General features: G+C 37.4%; 1 protein-coding gene across 1 annotated transcript in view; it reads left to right on the plus strand.

The window, feature by feature from the left end:
- The window catches only part of THSD7B (thrombospondin type 1 domain containing 7B), a gene marked incomplete at both ends in the record, with an annotated part of 801,311 nt that overhangs the window by 249,109 nt on the left and 535,148 nt on the right, over positions 1 to 17,054 (plus strand). The window lies entirely within an intron of this gene.

Here is a 17,054-nt window from a genome sequence, read left to right on the forward strand (position 1 = left end):
TGTTCTGAAGAGGCAAGCCAGGATACGTAGGAGTTTTTGCAACAAAAGACTAGGTAGCCAGAACATCAAAAGATTACTGTTAATAAAAGAAAACCAGATATCTCATGTTAAGGAATTTATCGCTTTTCCATGTATGAGAAGATACAAGAGTCCGGGCTCACTGAACTCATTCCTTTGGTATGCACCTTAGATATATGGAGTCAGTATCCTGTGCCTTCTCATCCTGAGTCTCCTCAGGGTGTACCATAGGGGTGGCTGCAGCAGTTGACTGCTAGATGGGGGGCCTCCTGTTTCTATCCTGAGTTCCCTCAGGGCTCACCGTTGGGCCGGCTGTAATGTGGTGGCTCGATACGGCAGGTGGCATTTTAGTTCATACCATCAGTCCCGTTTCACTTCCAAGCCCAACCACCTCCAGAAGCAACATTCATCTGTCTATAACTTGCATTTAGTTTATACAGTGCTAGGCTTTCATATAAATGGAATCATATATCATGTACCTTTTTGTGTTGTTGTTCACTCCTCATGATATTTTTGAATCTCATCCATGTTATCCTCATACTGCAGTGTAATATTCCATTGAATGAATATAGCACAGTTTATCCGTCCTCCTGTTGATTGGCATCAGGATTGTTTTTCACCATTGTTTATAAAGCCACCATAAAGATTCTTGTCCAAGGCTTTTTGGTGAACAAATTCTTTCATTTTTCTTGGGTAAATACCCAGAGATGGACTTGCTGGGCAATAGGGTAGGTATAATTTTATTAAAAAAAAACTCTCCAAATCGTTTTTTTTTTTCCAAATAGATTATACTATTTTACACACCTTTCAGCTGTGTGTAAATATGAGGTTCTGATTGCTTTATATCTTTACCAACATTTGATGTTTTTAGTCTTTTTACTTTTGACTGTTTTGGTAGGTGGGTATCTCCCTCTGGTTTTAATTTGCATTTCCTGGTGACTAATGATGTTGACTGATTTTTCATGTTCTCATTGTATATCTTCTTTTGTAAGTTGGAATCTTTTACCAGTTGGGGAAGGGTTGTGATGGATTTTCTGTCTAGAATAACAATGTCCGTGTCCTTTAGCAGACTAGCTAGGTTCCCCATCCTCTCCAAAGGTTACTTTTCTTTCTTCATCTCTTTTTTGTGCCTCCCCTGAGCTACATGCCATATGTTTAGATTCATTGATTTCCACCAGGTGAGCATAGCTGTGACATTTAGTGAGAAAATGCATGTGAAACCACTATATTCTGTCAGTTTTACAAATTTGAATTATTTTCCTACCTCCTTTTTAATATAAAATTAGGGGTTTTTTGGAGATAATTGTGTGTGATTCTCTAGTTGAATGCTCTAACCTAGCAAGTCATGGTGTTACTTACCGTACCCTATTTACCTCATCTTGTTATAATTCTAGTTCATTCTGTAGGGTGGTATTACTGTATTCTTTTAAACTCTTCTGAGGTATTTACTCCTGTGTATTACTGAGCATATCTTCCACTGCTGCTTTTTTCTATCCTATCTATCTTCCGTCCTCCATCTATTCCACTTTACAGCTTTATATTGTTCTTTTTCTTTCTTTCCTTTCATTTTCAGCTTGAAGCATACCCTATAATTATTCATGGAGAGTCAACCACTGTGTTAATATTCAGCGCCCACCATATGGACATGTTGCTGTTTGAGGGTAGGGTATGTGTGTAGAATTATTTTCAAGCAATGTTAACTAGACTGCAGTTAGTCTCCTAGCAGATCATCTGAGAAATTCTGCTAATTTTTGTGTTGGAAAAGCTAAGTAATGAGAGGATCTGCTATTCTAGATCTAAGGGAACACATTTTTGAGGCAATTTGGATATAGTATTGAACCTGTGTGATACAGAGATGAATCCACCCATGGAACAGTGCTGCAATGGGACCACCAGCAGAGCCAGGAGATGGCCCAATCACAGTAGGCACCTAGTATTAAGAAGGTTAAGGAACTATCTATTTGCAGGCATTTACATTCCAGTTATGGAATCCTGAAGGCTCCATGCCAAGCCCTGGAGTAGTTTGCCAGACAATAAGCCATGATTTGGGGTGGTGAATAAAAGGAGAGTTAGACATTCCTCCCTACTATCCTTTGATTGATGCAGGTATTGCGTTTGCCTTCATGATCCCTTGGGGGATGCTCTAGGAAGCCCTCTGTAGTAGAAATATTCTTGCTGAAATTCTGCCATTAGCAATTTATTCCTTTGGCTTATGAACTGTGTTTAAACAAGTCTCTTCATTGAAAGGCTAACACATTGTGTCAAACACCATATGACATTATTTGTCAAGCGTACTTTAATCTGAAGTAGCTTAATGAGATGACATTCCATTTAATTTTTACTTGTTCTCATCAGATTTTATTTATAAAATAAATGCGTTAATACAAAAATGTGTATAGGAAATATATAGCACAAAAAGTTAAAACATTTCCCTCAAGCCTGCTCCAGTAATCTCAATGATGGTTATTGTAAATGAATTGGCACAAATACTTCCTGGTCTAATTTTGTATGTATAGAACACACACACACAAACACACGCAAACACAGGTATATCTAAATGTGCATTCAGATCTATTTTTTCCTTATCACATAGAAGAATTATACCTGGCATAATTCTCTACAACTTGGCTTTTGTCACTTGATTTTGCCATGATAGTAAATATATAGAGATTCCTCCTAGTAACAATTGCATAATATTCATGGTGCAATCTTAGTTAATTTAACCATTTTCCATTAGGAGGGCATTTAAACCTTTTCTTGAGATAACAAATAGTGTTTAGAAAAACATCTAGCCATACATCTAGCTTTGTTGAAATGTGAAATGTCAATATTTTAATAAGATTCCTAGAGGAGGAGTTGTTGGATTTGGGGATTTCAAATTTGATAAATCCTGCCAAACTTCCTTCTAAAACTGTTGTGCCATTTTAAATTCGTTAACAATGTCCAAGCATGCCAGTTTCTTCATATTCTTGCCAGTACTAAACGTTTTCATTTGTTTTTAATTTTTGCGAACTGGATAAGAGAGAATTGCAGTCTTGCCATTTAAAGTTCATCTCCGTGATCATTAGAGAGTATTTATTTAACAAATATTTATTAATTATCCACTATATGTAGGAACTGTTTTAGACACTTGGAATAGAGCTGTAAACAGGTAGTCAAAGTCCTTTTTGTGATATTTATATTCTGATGGGAAGAGAGAGATAATGGATAATTTGGCAAAAAAATACATATCAGAGGGTGAAAGATGCTAGACGCTATGAAGAAAAATAAAGCAGACTAAGAAAAAAGAAAATGATGAATATATGGGTAAGACTATGTATTTCTTTAAATAGGGATGTCAGAAAAATTCTTTCTCAAGAGGTGATATTTGAGCAGAGACTTAAGTAAAAGAAGGGAGTGAGACTAGCTCTCACGAAAAAGTGTTCCAGGCAGAAGAAAAAAGTGCAAAGCTCTACGGTAGCCATGTACTTGGAATGTTCCCTGATGTAGCAAAGAGCCTCTCACACAGAGGAGTGTGAATCAGGGGAGACAGGCAGGAGGTGAGTCTGGGCCCAGGGCCAGATGATGCAGAGACAAGCCAAGACAAGTGTCTGGGATTTAGTCACATGAGATGAGATGCCAGGTTTCTCTGAGTGGTATTGCAGCCCACTGGTGCGTGGTAAGCCTGCAGCAGGCAATAAATAAAGTATGCATCTTCTGTAGAGAACTTATAAGCAATGATAAACCCAGTCAGAAAACACAGAGAACAGATTAATAGATGCCAGGTGAGTTAGTGATAGGCGGGGGTGGGTGTGGCTATAAAGGGATCACACAGAGATCCTTGTGGTGATGGAGCCATTCTGTGTCTTGATTGTGGTGCAGGTTATGTGAATCTACACAGGTGATAAAATTACAAAAAACTACACACATACACACACCCACACACAAACTGAGTGTACATAAAACTGTAGATTGTACCAATGTCCATTTCCTGGTTTTGATATTTTATTCCAATTATGCAAGAAGTTACCATGGAGGAAACTTGGTGACAGGTATACAGGACGTCCATGCACGTTTAATTTATTATTATTATCTGTTAACTTCCTGTGAATCTATAATTACTTCAAAATTAAAAGTAAAAAATATGTATAACCATGAACCTATGATTCTTAACCATATGAGTGATAAAATACTCTTCCCATGGGGCAGGCTACTCCCCCCCACCAACTATTGGTGCTCACTGTTTACAGCCTATAACTTATGTTTAATGTTCTTTGTTTAAACCTTTGTCTGCTAAGAGCTTGGGTAGTGGATACAGTGAACTTAGGTTTTAATATAATTCAAGATATAGATATAGCTAGAGGTTTATTTAAACTATTATAAACTTTCTATCATATAGTTGTTTTACATATGACGCTTCATACTTTGATAAACAATATGCTATCGGGCTTCCCTGGTGGCGCAATGGTTGAGAGTCCGCCTGTCGATGCAGGGGACACGGGTTCGTGCTCTCGTCCGGGAAGATCCCACATGCTGCGGAGCGGCTGGGCCCGTGAGCCATGGCTGCTGAGCCTGCGCGTCTGGAGCCTATGCTCCACAACGGGAGAGGCCACAACAGTGAGAGGCCCGCGTACCACCAAAAAAAAAAAAAAAAAAAAAACAATATGCTATCAATATTTTTTATTAGCAGGGAGAGAATTGTTACAAAATGTACTAAGTAGCTTTAAAAAATAAACATAATGGAAGACTAAGAAATTAAAGATAGTATGTAAAACTTTGTTATGCAGTCTTATAAATTCTTAGAGATTTTTATTTGATGTTCTTAAATTATCTAGGCAGTAATCATATATAAATGATAATGTTTATCTCTTTTCATTTAATATTTATAACACTTGTGTCTTTTAAAATTTTATTGAATTGGTTAGGAAATCTTGTACAGTGGTATGTCATTACATGTTAGCTGGTATCCCTGCCTTGTTTCTGACTTAAATATCTAGAGTTTTTCACTTCTAAATATGATTTATATTAGATGGCATTTATTAAGTAAGGGAGTTTGTTTATTTTTTGGGGGGATTTGTATATTTGATTATTCATGGCTATGGAATTTATATATAAATAAATTTATATATAAATAAATAAATTTATATATAAATAATTTATTATATCATATATATTATACCATATTATACCATGTATTATATCATTATACATACACATATATATATATACATATATATTTACTGAAATGAGTTTTTGAGTTTCCTCCCTGAAGTGTTCATGTAGTAAGTTAAATTAACAGATATACAAATGTTGAACCATCTTTGCATTTTTAGGGAAAAACATTCACTCTTAATTTTCAAATTCTTTTAATGTTTTTTTTTTGCGGTACACGGGCCTCTCACTGTTGTGGCCTCTCCCATTGCGGAGCACAGGCTCCAGACGCGCAGGCTCAGCGGCCATGGCTCATGGGCCCAGCCGCTCCGCGGCATGTGGGATCTTCCCGGACCGGGGCACGAACCCGTGTCCCCTGCATCGCCAAGCAGACTCTCAACCACTGTACCACCAGGGAAGCCCTCAAATTCTTTTAATATTTTAATGTGCTGCTGAATTAAATTTGCAGCTTCTTTTAATATTTTAATGCATTTCTGGGTAAGATTCACAGTACCATGGACATAGTAGAAAAAAGAATATTTGGGGATGATTATCATTTGGATTTTTGCATATTCATTTGTAAGTACAATTTCATTTTATAAGACTTTTGTTTCCCTCTGATGTCCTCTAGCATCAGGTTACAACATGCAAAATGGGACCAGTTATATGGTGAGAGTGGAAATTTCATATGGAGTGTAGAGAGTAACTTCAGAGTGTTGAGAAGCCCAGGCTTGCATCCCACCAAGATGTGTATAATTGGCCAAAAGGAAGCAAGAGGGTCCTACATACTTGGAACCTTAAAAAATGAGACACCAGGAGAAAAAAAGAAAAAAAATGAGAGGGCCTGGCAGACCAACTTGACAATTGTGCTCAGGTTATTGCACCTTTTTCAGAATTTCTCATTCTGTCCCTGATCTTTTTTCTTCTGGGAATACCTACCTTATGTACAACTGGTACTAGGCACATGGATGCCTAATTACATACCTGTTTTGTAATAGTCCCTAGTTTTTATGTGTAAATCTAGTTCATCTGCTCAAACTATAAGGTTAACAAGGTACGGGATTTTGCGGTCTCTTCTCTGGCACTTTGTAGCAATGCCTAGAAAAAGGGGTGGGTGTTAATAACTGTTTTGCCTTGAAGAATCAGGGTGGGAGATGGGAAGGGGGATTTAGTGGTTCTCCATTTTATTGCAATTTCAGCTCAGTTGGCCTGTCTTATTTGACAGTGATTTGTGTTAAGTAGGTACTTTCTACTTCCAGAATATTTCCTTTTGTGATGAATATAGTCTCCTTTTAACATGACACTGCTTATTGCTAAGAGTTTACAAAAGGTGAGTGGCCTAATGTGGACACTTGCACACTGCTTCTATTTAAATTTTTGGACTTTGGAGTCATTAACAAATAAATGTAACATTCTGACTTTTGATGCATGCCTGTATTAACCTCATTCTTTGTTCCACTAGCCATGTTTCACTCCGTGTCTTAGTATCTTTTTTCTAAAATCTACACTGGCTAATCTCAGACCCTAAGAATCTGTTACTGATTAGTTCTTCCATCTCCTGTGTTTTCACTGGTGTGGACTCATCGCATATTTCTTTTCTTGATCAGTCACCTGAATTTATTTTTTTAAGCTACGTGTGTTTTAGGTTTTTTTTTTAATATCTCTGATGATTTTCTATTTTTTTCAAAGTTTTCGATTACAAAACAACTCATTGTAATTTATGACCATAAGGCTTCCTTCTAATTTGCAGGGGGAACTTTTAAACCAAACTGATTCTACAGATAACTTCTTATTCTTTAAGTTGATACATAAGCAGGGTCATAGGCATTATTGTGTGAAACTGCATTATTGTGTGAATCAGAAAAAGTCTCCCCCTCTGGGTAGAAGTATTAGAAAGAGATACCGTCTGGGCATAAACCACAGAGTGTAGTTTGGCAGGAGGAACACAGGCTGGATTTCAGCTCCTACTTGACCCCTTGGTTGACTCAACCTGTATAACCCTATATAGAACCCTGCATATCAGGATTCTTTGGGTACCTTCATACTCTTTCAGATGTTCATCAAATATTTGCTACTAATTCCTTTTTATTTAATATCTGGGTTAGAACTGAAATTCATATAACCACATTAATTCATTGGTATATTTATTCAAAATTTGTTGCATGCCAACTATCTGCTTGTCAGTGTTGGAGGGGCTGGAATTACAGTGGTGAGCAGGTCAGATAGAATGGCTGTTCTTGTGGAATCTGTTGTTGCAGTTGGCAGTCAGTGTTAAGTAGAGAGGACAAAGTTGGTTATTATCTGGTGGCCTGGAAGATGTAGTCCTGTCTTTGTTCTCACGATAAGAAATATGTTGGAGAGCAGGAATGGTAGTGTTAGGAGTCTGTGTCCTGTTTGGATTCTGTTTGGCCAGAATGGATGCAAGATTGTTCTGGATGAGTAACACTTTTGTCCTCAGGTGAGGTGACTCATTATTCTCTGTAATGCTGCATAGGAAGCTCCTGAAGGCTGACTTTCACGTCAAGTTGCCTATTCTACTTTAAAGATCTCTAGCTGCCAAAGGTCTGAAACTTTTCTGAGCAATCATGCTTACTGTTCTTTCAGGGTCCCCCCCACCAGAAAAATAGTCATCATAAACATGTCTTACCTTTGAACTTCACCAGATTGAAGAAAACAGTATTTGTTAGAGAGCCTCAATTAAGATATACAAACATTAAAAAAAAATTGTTGCGTGCAGCTGTATCTCATTTTATGATATAAAAAAATCTATATTACTTTGGAAAATTCAGTTCACCCTCCCTTTTAAAAATACATAGGAACACTTTCAGAATTAATGTTTATTTGTATTTAAATAAGCTATGAGTACATCCACACTGCTTTTAATATAAAATCATCTAATTGTGTTTTTAAATTAAATAATTGTTATCTCATTATTTTTATTGCTTTTTCTCTCAAATTAAGACTTCATAGAAAGCAACTATAATATTTTAAAACATAAATCACTGTCTTTTTGATATTATAACCTGTTTTGCTCTGATGATATATTTAAATGTACAAAAAAATGGAGTATGCAACTTCTCAAGACAGCTTTTTAATAACTTGACTACTGTCTAAACAAAAGACAAAATTTGTAAAATTCTACAGCATTTCAGCTGTTTTAAATGTCTGTATTCTCTGTATGCATCAGAATTCTGCCAGAGAATAGCATATCGTATTAGTTAATGTATTATCTCCTGATTATTACAAAAAAAAAATCAGCATGTAGATTCCAACTTCAAGCAAAACACAGGTATTGAGAAGCACTGTAGTCAAATTAAAAAGATAGATTGCAACCAACAGCCATGAAAATGTGCACTGAATTCAAGAATTTCAGAGCCTTGAGCTGGAAGAGTCTAACACGGTGAAGAAAAGGAAAAACCAGAATCACACTGGCTGGGTTCAGGTCCTGCCTCTGCTTTTGCTAATTATAGAAGCTGGGGCAGAATTTTAAAATTTAAATTGTCTCACTGGAAACTGGAGATACTAGTAGTACTTGTCTCATAGAATATTTTGCTAATTGAACCAGAATATACTTGTAGACTGCTTAGTCTACAAACTTAAGGTCAATATGTGGTCTAGTCCATGCATTCCCAAAGGGGATGATATTGCCCCCAAGGGGACAATAAAAGGTTCTTGGGGTGAAAAAAAAATCTTACACTTTTTACATATAAAGTGTATGTATATAAAACTTACTTACACACAGTATATTTGTGGTGTGAAAATGTTATAGAGGAAAAAGGGAAAATAAGGGAAAAAATGTTTACAAATGCTCCTTGGGGAGGAGATAACATGACAAAGGTGAGAAACATTAGATAGTCTCTTTATTTTACAGAAGATCAATTGCTAAACAATTTGCCCAATTTACACAGGTAGTGGTAGACTTTCAGTTTAATGGATTTTAATGGTAGTATTGATATTTGGCCAATTGGCTTTTCAAAATCATACTCAATAAATTATTCAGAACATTGACTCCCTGACCTGCTAATCATAAAGATTTTCGAAGATATTAAGTCCTTACTGTACTCTCTGCTACCCCCTTTCCAATCCTGACCCAGTTCTTCTGAGTTGGATCTACCTTAGAACCCACTGGTTTATCCAAGTGGGAAGCTACTACTTTATAATATTGGCCTTGACATAGTGAAGAGCTATAGAAAGTAGGACTTGTAATGTATGAATAGGCCTGGGAGGAAAAGAACTTTCAACCAGTTTTGCAATGCAGGGGTTTTGGTTTGTAATTTTTGTGTTACTTCTAAAAATGTATAATGCAATTTCTCGTACAAAAGAATGAACTATTCTGCATTTATAAATGTTTTAGGCGGTGTCTCATTCCTCTCACTACTTAGGAACCTGCTGAATCCCATGAGCCTTCCTTTGAAGTCAAATTAACTTGTTCAGTCTAAAACAATTTGCAAATTTAAAGCAGTGTATGCTAACAAGGCTATCAGGTATAGTGGGCCCTTTTCTTTCCCTTCCTTTAAAAACAGGATGGTGCGCATATTTGTTTTAGAGAGCAATAGTTCTTTCTTGGATCTCTAAGATAATCACCACATATTTCCCCTTTTGTGGCCCCTTAGGAATGGCTTTAAGCTTTGGAGTTTGTGATGTTCTTGGAGGACCGTGTCACCTCAGAGAACATGGATTTCCCCTTCTCATTACCATTATTTAAAATTTCCATTGAATTATTCCCGGGTTGAAACATCCACCTTCTATATCCACCTAAATCAGACCTTCTAAATCAGATGAAGGCCCTTCTTGCTGATGGAGTAACAGGGCATCCTGTGACCAGTACTGAAGTCTGGGAGACTTAGGTCTGCTTTCTTTTGCCACCTTCTGACCTTTCTTACCAGATCTTACTTTTCCGTGTCCCTTTCCCTGTCCCTGCTCTCTGACACATTTCTATCTCAACCACGTTTTTTTTTTGTTTTGTTTTGTTTTTTTGTATTTTTAAAATATCCTTTTTCTTTCCAATTCTTGCCCAATGGACTTAGGGATGTTTTACGGTCACCTCTGTTTTTCCTCAGTTGATGGGTTGGATATGGTTGATAAGGAAAAAGAATTGGGCTAGTGATGCTATGTGTACCCAGTGGAGGGTGAGCTTTACAGCCCTCCTTCTCCAAGTTCCAAGCTGCCTTAATGGCTTCTTTGGTCATCCTTTGCTCTTTAAGAAAATCTAGGGGTGGGCTGCTTATTGTGAACTCATTGTAATAACTTAGGAATGACTTTAATCTTAGATTTTATTTTTTATAAATGTATTTATTTATTTTTATTTTATTTTTGGCTGCATTGCATCTTCGTTGCTGCACACAGGCTTTCTCTAGTTGCAGTGAGCGGGGGCTACTCTTTGTTGTGGTGGACAAGCTTCTCTTTGCTGTGGCTTCTCTTGTTGCAGAGCACGGGCTCTAGGTGCATGGGCTTCAGTAGTTGTGGCACGTGGGCTCAGCAGTTGTGGCTCGCGGGCTCTAGAAGACAGGCTCAGTAGTTGTGGCGCATGGGCTTAGTTGCTCCCCGGCATATTGTTGCTCTGGGATATTCCCGGACCAGGGCTCGAACCCGTGTCCCCTGCATTGGCAGGCGGATTCTTAACCACTGCGCCACCAGGGAAGTCCCTTTAATCTTAAATTTTAAGATGAAAATAGTCATTATAATTTAGTTTCATCCTCTCCATCAAACCTTTAGTAATAATTTTAAGTACGTTTCAGAATCACATCAAAAACACCCACCTTGCTCCTCATTTTCCTCTAAAACACCTACCTTTCCTGAGGTTTGGCCTTCAATACTGATATTTTTAAACCTATTTTTTTTCATTTTATTTATCTTTAAGAATTTTTTAGAAGGGGACATAGTGTTCACTTATTCATTTTCCTAATTAATTATTACTAGTCTGAGAAACGATCAGAAAGAAATCCTCAAAAGAAGATGTGGTACGTATATACAATGGAATATTAGCCATAAAAAAGAATAAAATAATGCCATTTGGAGTGACATGGATGGATCTAGTGATTGTCATACTGAGTGAAGTAAGTCAGAGAAAGACAAATATCATATGATATCACTTATATGTGGAATCTAAAAAAATTGTACAAACGAACTTATTTACAAAACAGAAACAGAATCACAGCTGTAGAAAGCAAACTTATGGTTACCAAGGGGCAAAGGAGGTGGGGGGGAGGGATTAAACTGGGAGATTGGGATTGACATATACACACTACTATATATAAAATAGATAACTAATAAGAACCTACTGTATAGCACAGGGAGCTCTACTCAGTACTCTGTAATGATTACATTGGAAAAGAATCTACAGAAGAGTGAAGATATATATGTGTGTGTGTTTAACTGATTCACTTTGCTGTACAGCAGAAACTAACATGACATTCTAAATTAAATATACTCCAATAAAATTAATTAAAAAAAGAGGTACAGAGGAGAGAATATATCATAAAGAAATATATGAATATAGGTCTGAAGGCTACTGTATTTCTTCCCTAATTTTGTAATTGTTGGATATTGATCTAATTACTTTCTAAAATGGAATACATACTTCATTTATTTTGTCCATTTTTATTCTGAATATTGTTTTCCATCTTTACTTATCATGTTGTTACTCTGTAGCATTAAGAAAATCACTAGTTGGTAGGTGTTTTCTAATTCACTATGTGAAATGAATGAAATTTGGAAAAATTTTTGACAGGTGGCCAAATTTCACATAATTCCTCCAATTAGAAATAATTATTTTTAGATATTATATTTATGGTACATACATCCTCCTGCCAAACTGTATTGCACAGTACTTTGCCAAGAGAGTCACAATATGGCTAAAATTAAGCTTTATTAGATATAATAGGATGAGATGTGATTTAATTCTTTAAGCTGCCTATAAGTGCTAGAAGACATATTTGCTTTTATTCTAACCACTGAGTTAAAAGAATGATGCATTATTTTGCAAATCCCAGTGGCAAAAGGCAATTGAAATAATACATGAAGCTTCTTTAAGGAAAATAGCTTTCTGGTTAAAACTGTAATATTATTTATCTTTCCCCTTCAACCATTTGACTCCTTCAGTTTGTAGAAGCCTATTTATTTTAGCAGTTAGGTGGATTGAATTTCTGCCAAGTCAGTATGCTCCCTAAGTGAATATGCCAGAGGCAATACTGTTTCTCAAAAACCGTTTAGAAAGCAGCATTTTTACATAAGTAGGCTCTTTCATTATTTTTGAATTAACTCTGAGCAATTGTTGTTTATATTATGATTTCCTGGACACCCTGTGGAATAAGGGGGTTCTGAGTTTTGAGTGAGAATTCCCTTTGGGATTGACAGGGCCTGCATTTGATTTGGAAAATTGAAGTGAATATAACTTTTTGGTCTAAGTTCTTTGTGAAGGCTGATGTCTTTCTGCAAATCAAATATCTTATGTAAAATCAACTGAAGATAGAATGCAGGGGTACTCAGGTACCCCTAAGATAGAAAGCAGGCAAAATCATCCAGGTTTTAAGAGTTCCCAGGAAGTAGCATCACCTTTACTTTCTTTTCATCTCTACCTCCCTGAAAGTACTGGAAAAAAATCAATATGTTTGACTAATTTCTTGCCCATGATCAAGATCTTTCTTTCTGTTCTGAGGGAAAACTGAGTTCCATTATGCCATGGCAGAATTGCCTGAAACACTTGCTAAATTTTTAAAGACTCATTTGATGTTTCATCTGATAATAGACATATTAAAAAACAAGAAAATGCCATTGGCTCCTGTGATAACATTTTTTACTCTAAGCAAACATTACTCATTTTTAAAATAAAATACAGAGGGTACCTAGTTATTAATTATAATTAACTAATTATGATGATGATGCAATTTCCATTTAATTTCTTTTTGAGTCATTAAATAGCATTGAAATTTAGATCTTACAAAATGGCCAGCAGTAGGGGTGGGGGGGTAATATACTCTTACTGAATCTTTGTCAACTTATTTCTGTGTTGATTCAAATTAGTTTGGATCAGAGCTTTAGTTTCAAAGAAGGAAATGTGAAGGCACTCGTTTTTCTTTACAGTGGTGGTCACATGCTAATGATAACAACAGGCATTTTTCTTCTTAATTACAAATCATTTCAATTGAATTTGTACGTTCATCTAAAATCACTTTGTCCTTAAGGAAAATCATGAACTATGCACATTTCTAGAATTAAGAACAGTTTTTTCTTTAACATTAAATATATCAACTCCAGCATATTCCCACCCCCTTTGTTAATTAGCATTCTGTTCATGGAGTAATTCATTATTTAAGGTGACTTTGCAATCATTAGTAGCAGACTTGCACATTTCTTGTAAGGCAGGTCAATTTAATAATTTCTTATTGCAAATGAAAAATTCCAGGTTAGGCACTGAAATATTCAAAGCATTAATGACTACTGCATATGTACAATCACTTATCAGACTGTAAAATATTCCCTAGCTTTAGAAAGCTACTGCTATGTAGTGATATCAATTGATCTGAGTTAAAAGTTACTTTGTCTCTTTAACACTTTGTGGCCATGAGAGGTCTTTATAGGGACTAACATTGCAGCCTACAAAACCTAAATAGCCTATAAAACCTTGGGTAATTGCTTACCTAGTCAGGCAATTGGTCAACACAGGAATGGCAGAAGGTATCAAGGTGACATGGTCTAAGGCAGCTGGAGAAAGTTGGGCCAGCATAAACCTTCACTGAATAGGTACACTGATTGCAGCAGGGATCCATTGCATTAGAGCAGACAATTATTAGCAAATAGAAATAAAGTTGTTTCAGTCAGTATATCTAGAGAAAGGATTTCAGGTGACTAGAAAAGCAGCTCCTCTTCCCACAGACATCATGGCTGGAGTTTGGTCAAGAAGAATTGAGAGCTCAGTAGAGAGTAAACTACCCAGACCATCCAATTTGAGGTGGTTCAGGTATGCCCCCCGACCCCACCCACCTCCCAGGATAATTTTATTACATCATGAACAGCTACAAATAAAAGAACAGTTGTTTGACGTGGAGCACATTTTGGTCTCACTACCTTCTGCTTCGTCAGGGAGGTGTGGGATGGAGCTTGAAGGAGTATTGAAGTGGCAATAAAGTAGGAGAGGAATTTGGATTTTGTTTAGAGGTTAAACAGCCTGGAACCTTCATGAATATCTTGGATCTGTCGTGTCACTGGTTGCCTCCATTGTAGTCACTGTGATTCATAAACAAAATATGCTTGGTACAAATGACCTCATCTGTTCTGTCTGATGCCTTCATTCCATGGAAGGAAAACCAAGAGGAACAGGTGGAGGTGAGTCAGCCACCAGGGACAAGGCTCAGGTCTTGCTCTGCCTTGGACTGGCTGAGTGAACTTGGGGAAACCACATAAGGTCTTTGGAATTCAGTTTTTCAGTAAAATTGCTGAATTAAACTAAATTAGCTCTAAAGCTCCCCTTCTAACTCTAAGAGTCAATAGGCATAGTGATATCCTGTGTTCACTTTTCTTGGGGAATTGACTACCTAAGTGATCTGAAGCTGGTAAGTGCTTCGTGACTTACTCATGATTTATTTCTAGAACAAATGTATCCCAGGGGGCTGAAATAGAGAAAAGTTCACCCAAGCCCATTGATTCAATGCCTAAATGAAGCATCTTAGACATGTCCCTGAGACTGGAAGAATTTATTGACATGGATTAAGATCTACTGTCTTTCAAAGCAGCAGGTGCTGAAGAGGCATGAGTGCTCTGACAAATGGCCTCACTCCCACCCCTGGGCCTCCAATTATGTCACTTAGTAGCCTCCAGGGAAATCCCCCCATTCCTCACCAGCATACCATGTCTCTCCCTAATTTCATATCTTAGTACCATTAGCCCTAATGTCCAACAGTCAATTGACTGACAGTTAAGTATTTATCAAAGGGGACCTTAGGGGACTTACCCCCTCACTTCCCAATAATCATCAGCAGCCCTCCAAAAATAAGCCAAATAAACATAATATCTGTAAAAACGTTGTCCTTGACAAATGCAGCTTCATGTGAAGTTCCCCAGTCTCTTTCCAATTGAAATACCAACCCTAAGGCTTAACTGCCTTCTGGACAGTTAAGCCATTCTGGCGCTTCTAATGAGATTTAGTTCAGACCTGCTGTGAGCCTAGGTATTACGCTGGTGGATTGACCAGTTTCAACTGCAGGGTCCAACCTCAAGTTCAGAGATTGTGGCAGCAAGTGTCTGCTGGGTCTTGGAGCTGAGACGTTTGGCGTACCTTCTCAGCATTGATCATCAGACACTTAAGTTCTGTCTGGTGTTACAGGGAGACAGCCATGGCAAAGGAAAGAGAAGCAGCAATAATGGCTTTCTAGTCTTATTGTTGAGGCTCATGGACTCATGAATGCTTAGTACCAACTCACACTGAAAAAGAGGCTACATGAGGACAAGTGACCTTGTCTGTTTCACTACTAATCTAGCTTCAGCACCTAACACAGTGTTAACTCATGGTAAGTACTTAGCAATGTAGGTTGAATGACCAATGATGCCACATAGAGCAGTGGTTCACAGCACAGATTCTGGAACCAGACCACCTTGTTCCAAATCCTGGCTCCACTGCTTGCTAATTGGGAATGTGAGCAAGTGAGTAAGCAAGTGAGTAAGTGTCTCAGTTTCCCCATTTTAAAGTAGGAAAAATAATAGTATATATCTCAAAGTTATGCAGGATAAATTAATTGATGTTTATAAACAGTGCCTGGCATGCACTATAAATGTTTATTAAACAGCTAGAGTAATCAGTTTACATGCCCCCACTTCCTTTTCCATCATTACTTAGGTTTTGTTTTTGGAACTAAAGTTTGAGTTTGTGAGAACACATGCTTACCAAGCATGGGGCTGGACTGAAACACACTTCTGCCTTAAGACCTCTGGCTGTGCAGCTTTCTATTTATACAATACTCTAAAACATCTCTTTCCATCAATCTTGTTAAAATGCTACTTGACTTACCCTTCTCGACTGAGAGTTCCTTGAAAGCAGACACCATCCAATACGGCCTGATTTAAACGGGTACTCAGTGGTTTTGGAATGAATGCATGATGTACTCAGTGAATAGCTGCTTGTTGGTCTTTTACTCACTCCTGGGGAAGGAATTGCAAACCCCTCCCCCATCTCACAGGTTCTTCTTTACCCCTGGTCCATCAGTGTCATATGTACATGCACAGTCCTGGTCACTCCAACCTCCCCACCCAGCTGTTGTTATCTTCAGCACAATCTCTGATCATCACCTCTCCTCAGCCTTCCCAGGAAACCCCTTTACTTTCCTCCAATATCTGCTCTGTCTTCCCTTGCCTGTCTCTTCCACATGGCTTGCAATCTTTGACATTTACGTTAGCAATCTTGCTTTGTTCCTGTCTTTTATTTTAAGTCAGGTCAAATCCTTTTGGTAAACTGTAAAAGAATTAGTTGCAAACAAACCGTTATTATCATTTTCCTTTGCAACCTTTTGTTTTTCCCATTCACCCTCATGAACACCTCAAGCCGCTCCACTTCTTTCCCTGATGGTTAAAACATCTTCATGACAGTATTTTTGTGATTTTGCTCTTGCTTTGGTTTACATTCAAAGTTCTGCTGGTCACAGCTGTGATTTAGTTCGATCTGTATCTGATTCAATTCACATCTTATGTAAAGAGTGAGGAAGCAAAGTAGATGGGGTGATTTACTTCCCTATTGTCTCATACCAGTCTCCATCTTTGAAGCACTTCTGATCTGCTTAATGGATGGAAGTGACGTATAGGAAATATTTCAATCATAGTGCAAGGCAACCCATAAGATAAAACCATCTGGTCTTAAACCATTGGCTCACAAACTCTGAATTGCTCCGAAACCCACTTAGTGTGGGATCACTCTATGC

The sequence above is a fragment of the Hyperoodon ampullatus genome (genome assembly GCF_949752795.1).
Source record: "Hyperoodon ampullatus genome assembly, chromosome: 8".
Classification (NCBI taxonomy): domain Eukaryota; kingdom Metazoa; phylum Chordata; class Mammalia; order Artiodactyla; family Ziphiidae; genus Hyperoodon; species Hyperoodon ampullatus.